The sequence below is a fragment of the Erpetoichthys calabaricus genome, chromosome 5 (genome assembly GCF_900747795.2).
Source record: "Erpetoichthys calabaricus chromosome 5, fErpCal1.3, whole genome shotgun sequence".
Taxonomy (NCBI): domain Eukaryota; kingdom Metazoa; phylum Chordata; class Cladistia; order Polypteriformes; family Polypteridae; genus Erpetoichthys; species Erpetoichthys calabaricus.
Genome location: NC_041398.2, coordinates 215194467 through 215211123, shown reverse-complemented (window position 1 = coordinate 215211123; position 16657 = coordinate 215194467). Strand labels below are relative to the sequence as shown.

At 39.9% G+C, this 16657-nt stretch overlaps 1 protein-coding gene across 9 annotated transcripts in view; it reads left to right on the top strand.

Annotated features, from left to right (window-relative positions):
• Positions 1-16657, top strand: part of nedd4l (NEDD4 like E3 ubiquitin protein ligase) — a 555383-nt gene that overhangs the window by 387464 nt on the left and 151262 nt on the right. The gene's annotated exons all lie outside the window — the stretch shown is intronic.

The following is a 16657-nucleotide window of genomic DNA, read 5'->3' as shown; positions in this document are numbered from 1 at the left end:
CTATAACATCACCATCCTTCACTCGATATTCATGTTCTACCTCAAAGTAAAGATCAGACGTTTCTCTCTCAACATGTTTACAACTGGAGAAATAGTTATGTTGTACACCTATGTTACAGCAGAATAAGCTACAAAATCTTTACCAAAAAATGCACTTTGAATGTTATCCTTCTTTCCACAGGAGTTAGACAGATGCTTCCAAAGACTATAGAAGTGTGACAGAATGTGTCAGGGACATCCAGAAAAAGACTTGTTCTGAAATATCTACAAGTAACGGGTCAGGTTTTACTGTTTTGAAACCGTACAACACACAGGATTCTTTTTGCCACTTTTCTTGTTTTCACACAAGTATCCATAGCATACATATCCATAATTGAAGACCCATCGTCTATGTGTCATTTTGAAGGGCAGATCTTACTCTTTCAGAACATAATAATAATAATAATTCATTACATTTATATAGCGCTTTTCTCAGTACTCAAAGCGCTATCCACACAGGGAGGAACCGGGAAGCGAACCCACAATCTTCCATAGTCTCCTTACTGCAAAGCAGCAGCACTACCACTGCGCCACCTGTGAGGACAGTAAATACAGTAAATAGCTTGTGAAGAAATTGTACTCTGCATTCAAATTACAACAGCAATAGTTGCACGATTCAAAAACGTCGTTACAAAAAAAAAATCTGAAATGCAGAAAATGGAAAACATGGAAAGAGGAATGTGCTGTCATTTGAAACAGCCCTCTCCTTTAGTAGATAATAATCTGTCCATACAGTTGTTCACAAATGAATCTGGACATTCAAGAAAGCCAAACTGGGGGCAGGTGGTGGTGTGATACAGCGATTTGGCCACCTTTGAGAGAAAAAAGAAATATGTTTCAACGCAATATCAGGCTTTGCAATATGGCATTTTAATGGCTAAACACATTACATTAATTATGACAATGAAGAAGTGAATGATTTTGCACAGTGCTTTAAAAGTTATTCATTATTTTCCTGTACCACTGACAGGTCCAAAACAATGATGCTGAGTTTAAAGAGTTAATTATTGGACTTCTTATTCTGCACTTCTGTTTCTGTTGTACCATTTTGAGTATTTTATAAGCACTTAGATCAGGGGTCTACAACACGTTGCTCGTGAGCTACCGGTAGCTCGCAACCCCTTTCCAAGTAGCTCGACAAAGGGTTAATAATTCCTACGTAAATTTGAAAACTTGATTAGTCAAATTAGGGGTGGGCGATCTTTCCAAAAAATCATATCACGATCCACAATCTGAATTGCAACCTGTCTTTTCAATGTGGCATACATTTAAGAGAATATCTGGACTCAAACTCATCAAGACCTAAGTAACACTTTATTTTAAATATCAAATAAAGTTGAATTCAATTGTTCTCTCGTTCACTAGCAAAGCGTAGTTAAGGAACACAACCTGAAGCTGGCGAGTGAGTGAGGAAAGCCCCCCTCCTCCCCTCGGCCTGCTGTGTGTTTCTTGGATTCACGCAAATAACTCAATACCACAAGCGAACTATGATACATAGCGAAATGAGACAAAATCTCAAAATCAACCGGAATGTTCAAGCAAATTATAGAAAAAATCTAAATCCGTTAAGTAGTTCTCTGGTGAAAGTGGACAGACAGACAGACATTGGAGTTTATATACTGTATTATATATTAGCAGACCTTCAAAATAACGTGCAGTTAAAGTCTCAACAGCATTCTCAGCATTTCTGCAGCTTAGAAGAGCCAGATAACTATAAGAATCTTCACCAAGGAGCTCTGAAAATGTCTGCTTTGTTTGGGTCTCCATACCTCTGTGAGTCTGCCTTTTCTGACATGAATGTCATGAAATCAAAGTTCAGAACAAGACTGACAGAAGAACATTTAAATGACTGCATAAGAGTGAACCTAAGTGGCTACACTCCACCATACACCTCTCTTGTTGACTCCATGCAGTGCCCGTCATCTGACTAACTAAAAAACACATCACACATGCAACTGGACACATGAATAAAGGGAAACAGTGACATGGAACACAATGACAAATGAATAAGTCATATCTGTGTATTTGTAATTGCATTGTTTTGTTTTGACAGCATTCATGTTTTAATTCAATAGTGTGAGGTACACTAGGTAATGCATACAGACATACAAATTGCACTTGCAAGTGAACTAAATATTTTTTGTGATATTTTAATGCCAGTTGTGGACACCAACATTTTGTAAATGTTTAGGCAAGCTTATTCAGTTTGTTTGGGTTGAAATAAGCTATGAGAATAAACGTTAGAAAACATGAGTAGCTCTCAGCCATTTTCACTTTGTAAAAGTAGCTCTTAGGGATTAAAAGGTTGGAGAACCCTGACTTAGACTAACAGAAAGAAGCTGTGTAAATAAAACATATTATTACTATTATTATTGTTAAAAGTTTTAGTCCTTGTAGAGTTGTCTCAATACGTGGTATTAAGTCAAATTTGTTCACTATAGTTGTCGGGGGCCGTCAAAGCTGTGTTTTTGTCACCACTCCTGTGTGTGGCTTTCATGGACAGGATATCAAGTTGTGGCCGAGGCTGTGAGGGTGTCCAGTACGAGAGGCTAGGTGTAGCATTATAAGAATATAAGAACATAAGAAATTGGACATTTGTTTGGGAGTTCATTCTGTCCAATAAGCCTGTTTGTTTAGCTAATTGCTAAGCTGTCCCAAAATCTCGTCCAGATACCTCTTAAAGGTTGTCGAGGTTTCTCCTTTACTAAACGTCTCTGATGTTTGTTCTGGATTCCCACCACTATTTGAGTAAAGCAGTGCATCCTGGTTTCAGTCCTAAATGCCCCTCTCCTTAATTCCCACTGATTCACCCTTAAACTGAAAGAGTTCTGCTGGATCTGCATTAGAAGTGCTTCTGAGGATTTTGAAGTCCTGCATTAGGTACCCAAGTAGTCTCCTCTGCTTGAGACTAAACAGATTTAATTCTCTTAAATCTGTCAGAATAGATAGATAGATAGATACTTTATTAATCCCAAGGAGAAATTCACATACTCCAGCAGCACCTTACTGATACAAAAAAAAAAAAAAAAAACAATATTAAATTGAAGATTGATAATAATGCAGGTAAAAACAGACAATAACTTTATGTAATGTTAACGTTTACCCCCCGGGGTGGAATTGAAGAGTCGCATAGTTTGGGGGAGGAACGATCTCCTCAGTCTGTCAGTGGAGCAGGACAGTGACAGCAGTCTGTCTCTGAAGCTACTCTTCTGTCTAGAGATGACACTGTTTAGTGGATGCAGTGGATTTTCAATAATTGATAGGAGCCTGCTGAGCGCCTGTCACTCTGCCACAGATGTCAAACTGTCTAGCTCCATGCCAACAATAGAGCCTGCCTTCCTTACCAGTTTGTCCAGGCGTGAGGTGTCTTTCTTCTTAATGCTGCCTCCCCAGCACACCACCACGTAGAAGAGAGCGCTCGCCACAACTGTCTGATAGAACATCTGCAGCATCTTATTGCAGATGTTGAAGGCCGCCAGCCTTCTAAGGAAGTATAACCGGCTCTGTCCTTTCTTACACAGAGCATCAATATTGGCAGTCCAGTCTAATTTATCTTCCAGCTGCACTCCCAGGTATTTATAGGTCAGCACCATCTGCACACAGTCACCTCTGATGATCACGGGATCCATGAGGAGTCTGGGCCTCCTAAAATCCACCACCAGCTCCTTGGTTTTGCAGGTGTAGGTGGTTTGAGTTGCACCATTTAACAAAGTCATTGATTAGGTCCCTATACTCCTCCTCCTGCCCACTCCTGATGCAGCCCACGATAGCAGTGTCATCAGCAAACTTTTGCATATGGCAGGACTCCGAGTTGTGTTGGAAGTCAGATGTATATAGGCTGAACAGGACCGGAGAAAGTACAGTCCCTTGCGGCGCTCCTGTGTTGCTGACCACAATGTCAGATGTGCAGTTCCCAAGACGCACATACTGAGGTCTGTCTTTAAGATAGTCCACGATCCATGCCACCAGGTATGAATCTACTCCCATCTCTGTCAGCTTGTCCCTAAGGAGCAGAGGTTGGATTGTGTTGAAGGCACTAAAGAAGTCTAGAAACATAATTCTTACAGCACCACTGCCTCTGTCCAAGTGAGAGAGGGATTGATGTAGCATATAGATGATGGCATCCTCCACTCCCACCTTCTCCTGATATGCAAACTGCAGAGGGTCGAGGGCGTGTTGAACCTGTGGCCTCAGGTGGTGAAGCAGCAGCCTCTCCATGGTCTTCATCACATGTGATGTCAGAGCAACAGGCCAGAAGTCATTCAGCTCACTAGGACGTGATACCTTTGGGACTGGGGTGATGCAAGATGTTTTCCAAAGCCTCGGGACTCTCCTCTGTTCCAGGCTCAGGTTGAAGATGCGCTGTAGAGGGCCCCCCAGCTCCGATGCACAGACCTTCAGCAGTCGTGGCGATACTCCATCTGAACCCGCTGCTTTGCTGGCACGAAGTCTCCTCAGCTCTCTGCTCACTTGCGCTGTTATAATTATGGGTGGGGATGTCTCTCCTATGCTGGTATCAGCAGAAGGATGTGTGGAGGGTGCAGTACTCCGAGGTGAGAGTGAGAGTGGGTTAGGGTGGTCAAACCTGTTAAAGAAGTTGTTCATTTGTTCATTTTCGAATATAACACGTCCTTAAGTCGTGGGATGCACCTGATTGCTCTCCTCTGGATTGTTGCGTTATGCCGACGATTGTGTCTAAACATAAACAGGGAAAACAGAGTTTCTAAACATCTTCACCCTGGAAGGAGTTTTCAAAAGGTCCGTTTTCAAGGACCTAAAACTTGCACAACTTTCTTGTGGACAAAAGGCCAAAACACATACAAAAAGCTACTTTTTAAAAAATAACCGGGAACATGTGGACAGGGTCTTAGAAAAGAGTAGATTGCTCTCTTCTGGTGAGGGGGAACAGCTCTCCTTAGTGGAGGAGTTCATTGTCTTTGTGATCTTGTTCACAAGCAACAGAAAAAGGAAACGCAAGTGGATTGGAGAGGCAGCAGCCGTTGTGTGGGTGCTATACTGGTCTGTGATGGTAGAAAGAGAGCTGAATTTATCTGACTTGCCTATGGTTGGTTATGAGCTATGGGTAATGACCGAAAGAATGAGATTGTGAGTACAGTTGGCAGACATGAGGATTCTTCGCACTGTGGCTTTGCTGACAATCCGTGAATCGCTGAGAAGCTCAGCGACTGAGGAGAGCCTCATGGTTGAGTCGCAGCTCCTTCAGATCAAGAGGAGCCAGTTGAAGTGGTTTGGGCATGTCATAAAAACACTTCCCAGGTGGCTTGCCCTGGAGCTGCTCTTGGACATGTCCTATTGGGCCAAGACCCTGTGGCAGACTCGGAACACTCCAGAGGGATGATATCTCTCAGCTAATTTGGGAAACACCTGGGAATTCCCCAGAAGGAGCTGGAAACTGTTAACGGGGAGGTCTGAGCTGACCTGCTTGGCTTGCTTCCACCTCCACCCTCACCAGGAACAGCAACTGCAGAAAAGGAGGTGAGATCTGTACTGTATTAGAAGGTTGGTTCATTGTTTGCCTCCTCAATGGAACATAAAGGGAAAGAGATGTCTGATGTTGGCCTAAAATTAGAAAAATCAAATTTTCTTTGTGTGAAATCACAAAGAATTCATTAATGTTACGCCAGGATATGTCGGCTAGGCTACAGACAATATTTCTGTTGGTTTAATCATTACCAGAAAGTGTAACATAATGGGCTTTTCAATATTTACTTTCTCATGCCTTGGTTATGGTGGAATTTTAAGCGTTTACGATTAATTGATCTTTTTTTTTCTGTGATTTAGTGGATTTCATTATATTTTTGACAAGGGTAGTTTTATATCTTTTTTAAATAACAATAACAATTTGTGCACTTTAGTTATATCATAACCCCCTTGCAATAAATAAAATGGAATTATTTAAACAGAAGGTTCATTATTGTGTTTTTTTCCAGTTTTAGACAGCTGCCTTGAGTATAACATATAGTAACTGAAAATTTCGAGGATTATTTAGGTCCCGTTTGAAGCGTAAATCCTTAAAAATCTGAAGGTGGTTTACTGTAGAAAGATCTTGTGATTGTATTTCTTTATTTCTTGAGGTCTTCAATGGTGTTCATCACAGTTGCAGGTTCTTTCCAGTGTTAACACTTTAATTGGAAATGTCCTTCACTGATTGCTCACAGACTGCAGGTCCCTTGGTATTTACTGTGCTTTCTTTTGACCTTTGCTTATGGCTAGTGCCTCAATTCCGCTGATTTTTGCTCACTTGTCTGGGTTTCTAAATTTCCGCTGGATCTTCCCTAACTAATAATTGCACCTTGTTTGCCCTTTTTCCATCATGACCTTCTTTCTAATTACCATGGGTGCCCTCTCAGTTCATCTGAGCCAGTGATTCTTGATTTCTACTCTGCTTTTAGTTCCCTGCTTTTAACAACTGACATGATGGAAAAAAGGTAGCTTTACTATCCAGTGTTTTTGTCTATAACATTTAATTTATAATCATTGAAAGAACATCTTAAAGGTAAAGTGGTTACTGCTGCTGCCTTGTGTGTCTTGTGACATGGTGTGGATCCTGTGATGTCGGTGTGGACTTTGCATCTTCTGGTGCTCATCTGACTTTCATTTCACATCCTAAAGTCACCCCAGTTTGCTTGATTTATAATTCTTTATAGGCCCTGTGCTAGACTGGTGAGGCCTCCATTGTTAGGTGCAGCACTAAACCAGGCTGCTGTTCTCCTCATCAGTTGAAGCACAGGTTGATTAAAATGAATGGACAGATAATATTCAACTGAAAAGTGCTAAGAACATTACATGTACCGTGTGACAAAACTTTAAAAGTCTGGCCAATATGGGACTTCCCAACTGCACAGAAGAAAAGCAAGTATTTAAACACTTTTTGTAGTGGGGAACCTTTATCTAAAAAGTCAGTCTTTAATATTTGTTTCTGGGGAGTGTATATCACATACATTTTGATGCTGCTCTTACTAGTAATCGGGATTTTTGTAGTGAAAATGAATGTGGAGTGAAGCAGATTTACAGGCGGTTATGGATAGTGATGGTTACATCATCTTTTTATTTTATTAGTTTATTATTAGTGTGTTAGTCTAAATATCCTGTTTTAGAAAATATGCACCGGCTATTTATCTTCACCAGTAATGCTGGTCTTTGTTTCTGTTTGAGCCGCTGTGCTGGGGACAAGCAGATAACCTTTATGTGTGTTGTGTTCTTGTGCCTCATTCAATTTTATCTCTGTACAAGAGGGTCTATTTTGAGGAGCACAGTTATTTGTCTTGTAGCACCTATGTCAAGAATGTCATACCATTCAAACATTAATGGTATAGTCACTTCAGAAGTGAAATGCCATTTTGAATGTGAATTGGTACTGCAGTCATTACATTCTGAAAAACACTTAATCCAATTCAGGGTCACATTGGACCAGAGCCCACCCACCAGCATCATGGTCCAACGAAAGGACCAACCCAGAATAGGACACCCACAGACCTACAGGCCTATTGTCACACAGAGCAAATGAAGGCTTGCCAGTTAAGAGGCACAGTGGGAGAAAAACTGGAATACCAGTAGAGGGTGGCTATCTCTATCTATCTATCTATCTATCTATCTATCTATCTATCTATCTATCTATCTATCTATCTATCTATCTATCTATCTATCTATCTATCTATCTATCTATCTATCTATCTATCTATCTATCATACATACATGGTTTACATATTGCTAAATATAAATAATTATAGGTATTGGTAATATTTAAAGGTAATTAAACTGATCTGCTTTTGGCCAACTGAACAATAGAGTCTAGCTGCAGACCCCCAGACCTCTGCTCCACTGAGTAGCCAATCAAATTGCACACAGCTAATGAATTTTAGCAGTGTTTGTATTACACGTCAGTGATGTTACATTATATGTTCAGTCATTTGTGTCTTTCTCAGCACATTCATTTGAAGGCTTACTTCGCGCTTCATTCTCCTACAACATACTTGCACTATTGTTGGATTAGGGTATTCATGACTATCAAATAGACATGTGTTGTAGTGGGTGTGTTGTGTAGTAGAACTATGTCCAACTATACATCAGACTCCATCATTAAGCACTCCAACAGTTTATGGTGCAGTCAAGATGAAATTGTGATATCTGATCCACTATTGGTGATGGCTTCCATCCATGTTGTTGTTCTTTAGTGAATTTCCATAAGTGTTTTCATTGAAATTTCCTGCTTCATGACTGTCCATTTAACAATTTTTTAATCTGGTGGTGCACCTGGGCTCAGTTGTTGTCTGCACAGTCACTCTAATCTCATCCACAGTTGCAGGTCTCTATGTGGCCTCCCTTACTAGTCATCTTCATGCACAGTCAGCCAGTTTTTTGAATGGCTGGCCTGCTCTAGGCTGATTTACAGCTGTGTCGTACTCTTCCGGTTTCTTACTGATCGATTTAACTGGACTCTGAGATGTTCAGTGATTTGGACTGACTTTTGCTTTTCAGTTGCTTTTTCATGGAGTTGCTTGGGGTTTTCTTTTGTCTTCATAGTGTAGGTTAGGCCCACCATACTGACTCCTCACAGGCTGGACCTTCCAGATAAGGTGCATTTAGACCACAGTCTACTGAATCCCCTTGACTACAGGCAGGTGATCTCCATTTAACTAATTCTGTGACTTCTAACCTAATTTTGCTCCATCACTGATAATTTAACTTATGCATTCAATTATTTTGTCTTTTATATTTATAATTAATTTAGATCACTGTGATCAGCAGTGATCTGTTTTCAGTTACAGTAGACATTAAAGAGTGTGGTCGTCCGAGGGAATACTAGGCTCACAAACAGAGAGTTTTTGGAGTGCCAGACCATCTGTCCCAGTTTGCTTCTAGTTCAAAACTAAACAAACGCACAATGGCATGAAAAGGAAACAAAATTATCGCCATGCAAATAAAGTGGCTGCAAGTAAATCAAGCTCTCTGGTTTGCCTTGGGAAATTTGTGGAGCTCCTTAGCTCTGCTCTGTGCATGTAGATGTGATGCCTTCTTCCGGGTCGTCTCATTTATATAATTCAGGGACCAGAAGTGGCCGAGTCAGTTGCCTTCACTGGGCGGTTTCTTGGTACTATGGAGGAAGAAAAAGACTAGACAGTTAGCGGCAGTGCTCCCTCTCAACCTGGGGTGGTATCACATACTTGGGACAAACTAAGAGGGTGATCCCCAGACCCAAATGCTGTCAATCAGTATCAAAAAAGCCAAATTAAATCCAATGAGACTTAATGTTGTGTAACAATAAAATGTGAAAACTTCCAAAGAGGTGAATATTTTTTTAGTCACTGTAATAATCATTTTCACTTGAAACAATTATGTGATTCTGCACATGGAGATACCACCTTACTTCTTTACGTTTAGAAAGCAGGTCTTACACAGTGTGGAATTCTGGAAGTAAAGTTCAAGTCTGTTGACTAATACTTGCCAATTTTCTTGCTGTTTGCAGAAATATCACCTACTAAAAGATGTTCTTTTTTACTTTTGTTTTGCTGAAGGCAGATGACAATTTATCTTAGTTTTATTTTGGTAGTATCTACAACATTTTCAGGACATTTATGCTGTTGAATATCACTTAGCTGTGGTATGTTTTTTCAGAAAACAAAGAATGTCAAAAAGTGCCATTTTTGCGTATTTTTCTCTTTAATTAATGTAATATTTGTACTTTTATGTTCAAAAGCACAAAGTAAGTGGCACTGTGAGTTTGACAGTTGGCTAGTTTTAGTACTCCACTTTCCTTTGTTAATCACATACACGTACTGTAAACAATGATGCTCTTTGCCACATTGTGGTTTGATCTTGTTTAATAAAGTTAACCTTTTAACAACATATGAAACAAGGAAAGTTTTCTTCATTGCACAAGGCAAAGATATATTCGGCGCATAAAAAAGTAAAGCACAATTCCTACTGTTGGCTTGTGCCAAGGTGATCCCTGTGAGCGAATGATGTGATGTTATGCGCTCTTTGCAGTCTCTGTGTGTTCTCAGTGGTTTGATCGCTGCCACCGACTGACACATAAAATAGTTTAGAACATATAATAAAGCATGCCTCAGAGCCTGGGTTAGTCCATGCTGAGGGTCCTTTCAGAAGAGTCTGTAAACCCTTTCTTTGCCTCTAAAGTGGATGTCATTCTGGGAAATGCACCTTTCAAAAAGAAAATGTTGATAGCTGTATTTTAAACCTCTTGGCTTTTGTCAAAGACTATGACATCTGCACATTAACCTGTCCTGCACCCTTTCTTTAAGTATCAAAATGCTAAGACCATCCAAGCCCCTCTGTTCTGCTTAAATGATGCCAATTTGACCATTTTCCATATGCTAAATCTCAAGCAGGCTCTTGTTAGGCTTAGGAGCCACCATATGCTGTTCAGCTCTTGTGTGCTTTAGCTTTTTAAATTACTGTTTAGTCACTCAATCTTTGTGGTAGACAATTAAAAAACAAGCATTCGCTCAGTGTGGTTTATAAGGAAAATGAGAATTCAATGGTGTGTTAGAAAAAAGTTTGCCAACAAAAGAGCTTTTCAATCTAGTGAGAGAGTACTGGAGAGCAGGGAGCGCAGGACAATGTGAATGTTCATCAGGGATTGATACTTTGGGCTTGGTAAATGACCCATCTCAAAAGCTCTTCCCTGTCTTGGCAATATGCAACACAGGCCATTTGTCCAGGGTGTTGGTTTGAATAGCTTTGTATTTGTTATAGCTGAGATTCAAGGATGGTTTTCTATCCAACCAATGCAGTTGAATCAGCAATGGTGTAATCTCCTCCCTCTCTCTCTCTCTCTAATATATACAATCCTAAGCCTAAAAGTGCAACAATTTTATGTCACGTTTTTTGTCACACTTTAAATCGGGCTTATTTTAAAACCTACATATATATGTTTGGTGTCATTCTTTTCAGAATTTATCGAACTTTGATGTGATGTTGTTAGATTTTCAGATTTTTATTCCATTTTTAAATTATAAACTAAAAAATATCAAGAACTCACATCCCACGAGACGAGACATTGTGCCAAGAGATTTAACCACGCCGGGGCTGGAAATAAAAGACAAAGAGTAGGACAGCTGCTGTACAGGCTTTTAAATGTTTGAGGCATAGCAGCAGGAGCAGGAAAAAAAAAAGTGTGTTTGTTTCCCATTGTGTCACCGTTTAAGAGGGGGTTTCAGAGGAGTGACTGCATCTCCTTGGGGTGCATTCAGCCCCCCTCTTCACAACACGAGCAGAAGAGACGCAAAGTGGCTGGCGGCCGGGGGGGTTGGCGAGTGAAGCAAGCAGGAGGAAACCTCCTAGTATAATACAGTGGAACCTCGGTTCAGGAACATCTCGGTACATGTACAACTCGGTTTACGACCAAAAAGTTCGCCAAACTTTTGCCTCAGTTCACAACCACACACTCGGTATACGAACAAGCCAGTTTCCCTTTCGGTTTCTGCGCGCCGATGTTTTCCGCACGTGTTGCATTGTTCTCGGTCGGACGTGCGTGCTTGCACGAGCGTGTGTGGTTTCGCTGTGAACTCTTTGTGCTCTATTTCATTTCCCTTCAGGTTCGTATGCGCCGATTACTGTATTAAAGCACGTGTTCAGCCTCTCCCTGTTCATTGTTCTCAGTCAGACATGCGTGCTTTACCTGTTAACTCTTTGTGCTCTACAGTATTTCGTGTGCTTTTACAGTTAACCATGGCTTCTAAGCAAGTGAAGAGTGGTAAGAAGAAAGTGTTGCAATGTTACTTTTCTCTTTTTTCAAATGTTTATTTTTTTCCGTGTGCTTAAAACTCATTTAAAAAGAGTGTTTACAGCGATCGGGTTGTAATGCTATTAGCGTGAACTCCTGTAATGTTACTTTCTTGGTTGGCTTTTAAATAAAGTTCGGATTTGTTCAAATGTTCCTTTTATCCCCCTGTGCTTAAAACTCATTTAAAAAGAGTGTTTACAGCGATCGGGTTGTAATGCTATTAGCGTGAACTCCTGTAATGTTACTTTCTTGGTTGGCTTTTAAATAAAGTTCGGATTTGTTCAAATGTTCCTTTTTCCCCCTGTGCTTAAAACTCATTTAAAAAGAGTGTTTACAGCGATCGGGTTGTAATGCTATTAGCGTGAACTCCTGTAATGTTACTTTCTTGGTTGGCTTTTAAATAAAGTTCGGATTTGTTCAAATGTTCCTTTTTTTTCCCTATGCTTAAAACTCATTTAAAAAAGTGTTTATACAGCGATCGAGTTGTAAGGCTATAGCGCGAACTGCTGAAATGTTACAGAGAGAGAGTGGGCTTGCGTGCTGCTGAGAGAGAGAGAGCCTGCGCGTGCAGCTGAGCAGGGAGCCTGGGTGTTTGTGTCAGTGTTATTCAATGTTTTTACATTAGTTTACTATTACACTGTGCATTCTATGGTGTAATTAACAATATTTGTGCTTAAAAATCTTTAAACAAATATATTTACATACAGTTTGTACGGTCTGGAATGGATTAATTGTATTTACATGCAATCCTATGGGGGAAATTGATTCGGTTCACGACCAAATCGGTTTATGACCAGAGGTTTGGAACGAATTATGGTCGTGAACCGAGGTTCCACTGTATAATATCTCAGTCATCACTAGTAGCTATGTAGTGAACGTCTTGCAGTCTTTTGATGTTTTGTAAATTGGTCAAAGAATTATCTTTAATTTTCCAATTCATAATGCAGAACACTGAGGGAGAGATACATAATGAAGAACAAAAAAAGTGGTCCACCTTGCGATTTGGATATAGTGAAAATGATAATGACTAAGCATGTTCTGGCTTGGCCTGTATTTGCATGGAGAGGCCATCTAGGAAAAGCTGGAAGAGGTGTTGGTGAAGCCAACAGGAGACTGTGGTTTGAGTGTGGATCTCAATGCCCCACTGCATTGACTCGGACACCGTGCTGCAAAAATGGCACTGGCCTTTGGATGAGAAATAAAATCGAGGTCCTGATTCTCTGTAGTCATTAAAGACTCCTGCACATTTTTCATAAAGTGTAAGGTGTTTCCTGATGTCTTGGCTAAATTACCCAGCATGGCCTGGTATATTCTGGCCTCCTAATCACGTCCCCCCACCCCCACCCCAGGTCTCTAACTGGCTAGCTATCTCCTTCTTCCCTTCACCACTTAATAACTAATGTGTGGTGAGCACACTGGTGCAAAATGGCTGCTGCCGCATCTTCCAGAAGAGTGCATCACATTGGTGGTGGTTGAAGTGGCTGCCCTACTCTATGTAAATCAGTCTGAGTCTTGAAAAGTCCAATATGAATGCAATGTCTTCTTCTTATGTAAACATTATATAGATATGAAATGAAAATGTGCCGTAAATATGAATTATTTATATTTTCTTCTATAATTTTAGTATTATATTTTGTTTAGTATGATAAATAATAATTACTTTTACTGCTGTGTCATTTTGTTTGTATTCTGCACAACCAAGGCAATTTTGTTGTGTTGTTGCTGTGCCAGTTACCATCATGTGTCTCAATACAGGTTGTTGTCATTTTTTTATAGTTTTACAATAATTTTCTTTTACTTTTAATTTTTGTTTAGTTTTTAATTTTATTTTAGGGTTTATGTAGTTTTTCAGCAGTTATCTTTGTTTTGTATGACTCACCAATGGGCACTGTTTCGCATGTCTGAACACATTTATAGTTGACAAATTGTAAGTATTGTGTTCATCTTGCATACCAATCAATGCATAAATTAATGTAACATACAATTACCCCATTTTCTTATGATAATATGGCAGTTTAAGGCTTTCAGTATAGTCTAAAAATATAAAATGCATGTTTGGTTGTCACTTGTTACTTTAATCTATGATAAGTTTAATCATGTATCAATGTAATTAAAAAAACACCTTACTCTCCAGTTGTGTGATTCCCTTTGTGATTAGTAAGATCACCCCACTTTTACTAATGTATATGATTACGTCAATTGTTTATTATTGTGTATTTTAGGGGCTCATAATGGATATATTTTTCTGGGCAGCAGGTAGCTGGAAAATAGAATAGAATACTGTATTTAAATTGGTATTTCTGTGTTTCGTCAGTTGATGGTGAAAGAAGGTATCAGTAATCTGATGGAAATCAAGGCATTTGTTGATGTGGGAGCTCAGTGTAAAGATGCATAGTAGGGTAGTTCAGACACACACATGGATGATTCAGTGCTTTTGTCTAAGCTAATACTGTATGATGGCCATGAAGCGTTAATGAAAATACCAGCAACCGCCCATGCATGTACACACATTATGTAGGCAAGCAAGTCTTTCATCTTTTGTTTCCCATCTTACTTTTTTGACATTTTTTTGTTTTTATATTAGTTTTAGTTAACAAAATGTTCTCTTCACACTGTACGTTTCAGACTATAAATATAACACCAGATCATGCCGCCTGCAGAAATTCAGATGACTCTGCACTGACAGGGTGTATTGATAAATATGATGAGACAGAGTGTAGGAGTCAGGTGGAGAAGTTTCTTTCTTGGTGGTAGAAAATATTGTTTGCATCTTAACATCAGCGAAACCAAGGAACTGGTTTTGGACTTTTGCCACACCAAACAGCCTCAATGTCTAATCATAATTCATAGAGTGGATGGTAACAGTGGCGCACTCCTAAAAAAATTTGAGGGTCCACATCAATGACAGTTTGGACTGGGCTCATAACACAGAGAAAACATATAGGAAATGCATAAGAAAGATGAAGGAACTGTGAAAGACAGAGAAACCGTGCCTCTTTAATGTGGGTAGTGAAGTTCTTCACATATTTACAATTCTGTGATGGCCAGTTTGGTTTTCTCTGCTGTGTTGTACTGAGCTGGTAACATCCTTGGAATGAGGCCAAAGCTAATTAAATGGGCAAACACGGGCAAAGCACCCTCGATCCCATCCCTGGAGCGTAGTAGCGAAGGAGGGAATGGAATCAAAACTGAGTACCATTATGAGCAATGCTGCACAGCCTCTCTATGGCGCACTAACACTGAGGCCATTCAGCCGTAAAATTATTCAGCAGAAGTGTGTCAAGAAATGTTCCTTTATACAAACAGACTTCTCTCAGAAGTAAAATTCTCCCAATGTCTGTCTGTCTGTTATTCTTTCTGGCCTTCTATTGTATAATTTGTGCAAATATAAAACAACTAGCTATAAAAAGCCCGGGGCCCTAGAAAGTATTGAAATCATCAGAAAAAAAACTGAAATGTAGAGATGTCAGGTAATTGAAATGAACTACTCTGGGCTTCTCTCTCCTAGGAGGTTTCATTTTGCCGACATGCCCACATTGCTTGTGCATTAGCGGCTAAGCAACTTTATCTTTCTTCTGAGGTTTCGTTTTGCCGACGTGCTGGCCTCGCTTGTATATTAGCGGCAGGAGGAAAAGTAAAAGGGATGCCGTTTTGTTGATGTTAGCAGCTAAGCGACTTTGTCTTTCTTCTGAGGTTTCATTTTGCTGATGTGCTGGCCTCACTTGTGTTATTAGCAGCTAAGTTAGTTTCAGTTTCCTCATAGGTGAAGCCCTTACCCCGACACCACCTCTCACTTTCGGGCCGGACAGACAGACACACACACTTCCACGTGTAGATGTTTATATATAAGATGTTATAAAATTGATTTTGCTCCTTAGCAGCAGGTAACAGCTAGCATGTTGCATGTTGGTTGGTTCTGTCCTGTCTGTCTGTCTGTGTCTGTCTAAATTAATTTTACATTAATGATAGTTTTCATTTTAGTTTTCATTAACAAAAAACACAGATTGGCTTTTATGTGTACCCATTTACAAAACATCAGAAACGTTACAGTCATCTTCTTTTTAAGGAAGTCTCTTCTTTTAATTAGTTTTTCAACATTCCTGGTTGTAATTCAGATTTTCATTTTGATTTAACCCCAGTCTTGACCAAATGACTGCTCTGACTTCCCCTTTTATGAGACAGTGGCCTGTTTTGAATTGCTCCTCAAACCTAATTTCTCAATCAAATATCTCCTCACAATAGTGGACACTCTACAGGTGTTCAAAAGATAATAAAGCTAACAAAGAACAGTGAAAGTGTGATGATGCAGACACACCTAAGTCCTGTTTTGGATGGAAGGCAATATATTATGGAGGATGTGAATCACATGCTTCTGATTCTTTTCCGGTTCTTTTCCATTTTCATTTTAACCTGCCCTGCATTCCCCCTGAGACTTGCATCCACATTACTGCATACAGTATATAATAATAATAATAATAATAATAATTCTTTGCATTTATATAGCACTTTTCTCACTACTCAAAGCGCTCAGCAATTGCAGGTTAAGGGCCTTGCTGAAGGGCCCAACAGAGCAGAGTCCCTGTTGGCATTTACAGGATTCAAACCGGCAACCTTCCGATTGCCAGTGCAGATCCCTAGCCTCAGAGCCACCACTCCGCCATACTTTCACTACTCAAGACATGCTAAGCTGCACTGATTGAGTCAAGAATGTAAATCTGACCCATTTTAAATATTGACATTCCACATTTTGATACAAAAGCTGACTTGGTGATTCCTGCCTGCACTTGGAGTTTGCAGACCATGCTAAGGCTTGACTCAGTTGTGAATATGCACTGCCTTCCAAACTGATCA